The 2698-nt window shown below is 50.1% G+C and overlaps 1 long non-coding RNA gene across 1 annotated transcript; it reads right to left on the reverse strand.

The window, feature by feature from the left end:
* Positions 1-1234: 1234 nt before the first annotated feature.
* On the reverse strand, positions 1235-2233 carry LOC135383997 (uncharacterized). Its single transcript, XR_010420196.1, has 2 exons — positions 2029-2233; positions 1235-1415 (listed from the first exon to the last, which is right to left on the reverse strand). It is a non-coding gene; the product is annotated as an uncharacterized LOC135383997 (long non-coding RNA).
* Between the last annotated feature and the right edge of the window lie 465 nt (positions 2234-2698).

Raw genomic sequence — 2698 nt, forward strand, 5'->3', positions numbered from 1 at the left:
ACATGACGGTCACAGATAAGGTAAAGATTAAAAGGGAATCATCGGCAGACAGATCACACGGCAATAACGGTACGCTACAGCCATCATAACTTTTTTACATTTTTTTACCGGCATAATTACAATGTCAGAAAGAGTTTGAAAAAAATGATATAAGAACAAGAGAGCGTTCGATTTCCCAAAACGGGAACCAAGGTATATTTAAACAGGTAGCGTAACTCCCATAGGCCCCTGTGTCTTCAGAATGACGCCATGATAGAGACGGTCAGCGCCATCCATCCGTTGCGCGGACTACTACGATTGTAAATAAATTACGTCACAGGCGACGTCACTAGTATGAATAATAAGTAGTGCATAATTATCCATGCACGTTTACATTGGCCCGGCCCACTTCGCTTGCCTTGTATTCCCTTTTCCGCGCCCAGTCAACAATACCAGACGAGAACACAGAAAAATAAAGCATATCAGATTTAATGAATCATATCAATTCCAAATACATACAGTTATCACAGATTTTGACAACTCCAAACAGAAACGCATCGTGATGACCATACAGAAATTAGGAAGGATCACATAAGGCCCATTTCTCACCTAGAGCTATACGTACACCTAGTGATTAGACGTTTGCATTTATTCAATAAGTGGTCGTTATAGGTCCATTGCGACAAAACACGACATCGTTGGTACACAGTTGGTTCCTGCTAACACTCACATCATCATGGCCGCTCGTCCCATGACGAAATCCTTTTTTCGCGGGCCCAGCAACATGGGATCATTGTATTCATCTGTTCACTCGTGTTAATCTTGGTTTGCAGCACGGAGATGTGAACGTCGCTTCCTGTTTAACCCAAAGAGTGTACGAACTCCGTATTACAATGCACGGACACACGGTACGGATACAGAGACGCACGGATAAACAGACCCAACTGTGACACATGCGCAAAGGAGCAGGATACGGAAATGTACTGGAGTGGTAGATGATCTCGTATATGTGCACGAGGGGGGCAACAGTAGTAAGTACTGACCACGTTTATCCGGAAACGCACATCTTCGTCTGGACGCCATTAATTAGCAATTAGAGCTAATTGGGACCCCCCACATTAATCAGCACCCTCCAGGGAGCCATCACACTAATTGGGGAATGTCTATCTCGCGTCCAGACCAGTTGTGCGTTTCCGGATAATCGTGGTCATAAAAAATAAAAAAATAGGCAGAAAATAGAATAAAAAGATAGAAATAGAGTGGAGAGAAACAATTTATTCGAAAATCAACGATGCCGCGGCGAAGAAGCCGCTCCGCAACACCCGAGTGACCAGCGTCCGCCATGTTGGTAGTTTGCACCCAGCAGTTGCAGAGATCGACGACAGGTGGCCACTTAGTTGCAAGGCATCACACCAGATGGCGCCACCATCATAGCTCTAGACGAGAAAGACAGAACAAGATACTAGCGGCAGGTAAAAATGACAGCACTGCTAAGCAAGTCTAGGCATGCGAGAGAAAAGGTCTAACCGCTACTGCTAAACAGAAAACAGTACACATCGGGGAAAAAGGCTTACGGGGACGATCGCTTAGGCCTAACCACAACACTACGCAGCTAACACAAGGCGGGAACCACACATCGCTAAACATGCGAGAAAAGGCTTAACACGAGCGCGGTCACCGCTAAACACGGCAAACATACGAGGAAAGAGGCTTACGGGGGCGATCGCTTAGGCCTAACCACAACACTACGCAGCTAACACAAGGCGGGAACCACACATCGCTAAACATGCGAGAAAAGGCTTAACACGAGCGCGGTCACCGCTAAACACGGCAAACATACGAGGAAAGAGGCTTACGGGGGCGATCGCTTAGGCCTAACCCCAACACTACGCAGCTAACACAAGGCGGGAACCACACATCGCTAAACATGCGTCAACAGGCTTGGACACCGCAAAACAAGTCTAAACATGCGAGAAAAGGCTTAACACGAGCGCGGTCACCGCTAAACACGGCAAACATACGAGAAAAGGAGCGCGTCAAATCACTCACCTTTTCCCCCGCGGCAACTTCCAGGCAGAAACTGAGCGAGCGCGGAGAACACACACGTCTGCTCTCTACGAGAGGCAGCCAGAAACTGAGCGAGCGCGCGGAGCGCACGTCCGTCTTCCGCGACGGTCCGAGAGAAACTGAGAGAGGCGACGCGCAGCGGCAGCTATGGATGCGCGCGCGCCCTCTGCTCCACCCGTCCGCGCATGCGCGCGCGCGCTGCTAGCTCCCTCTGCGCCGGCCGCGGGTGTTTTCGGTTTCGGCTCTCTGCTGCGCGCGCGCGCGCGCTCCTAGCGGCGACGGGTGGCTTTTCAGTTTCGCTTTCATTCTCCGTTCTTTGCGCGCGCGCGTTTATCTGTATAAAGGCAGCGCGCACCGCGCTCGCGTCATCACTACGTGAAGATGTTCAGCTACCACTCTTTACAAAATTGTTCCCGTACCCACGCTTCTTGGGAAGAAGTGGAGAAGGAATGTTTCAACGGCGAAAGTCCCCGCAACGAGCTCGTCATCACTGCTTTTCGCTACGTGATAGACATGGTAGGCTTTGGCAATATAGGAGAGATCTCGCCGGGGCCGCTGCAGGAGATGGTGCGTCGGATCTACGCCCGTTACAAGAACGTCTGCATAACGGTTCCTGACGGACCCCTGGGACTGATGAGCGAATTTGTGAGCT

This window comes from Ornithodoros turicata, chromosome 2 (assembly GCF_037126465.1).
Source record: "Ornithodoros turicata isolate Travis chromosome 2, ASM3712646v1, whole genome shotgun sequence".
Lineage (NCBI taxonomy): Eukaryota > Metazoa > Arthropoda > Arachnida > Ixodida > Argasidae > Ornithodoros > Ornithodoros turicata.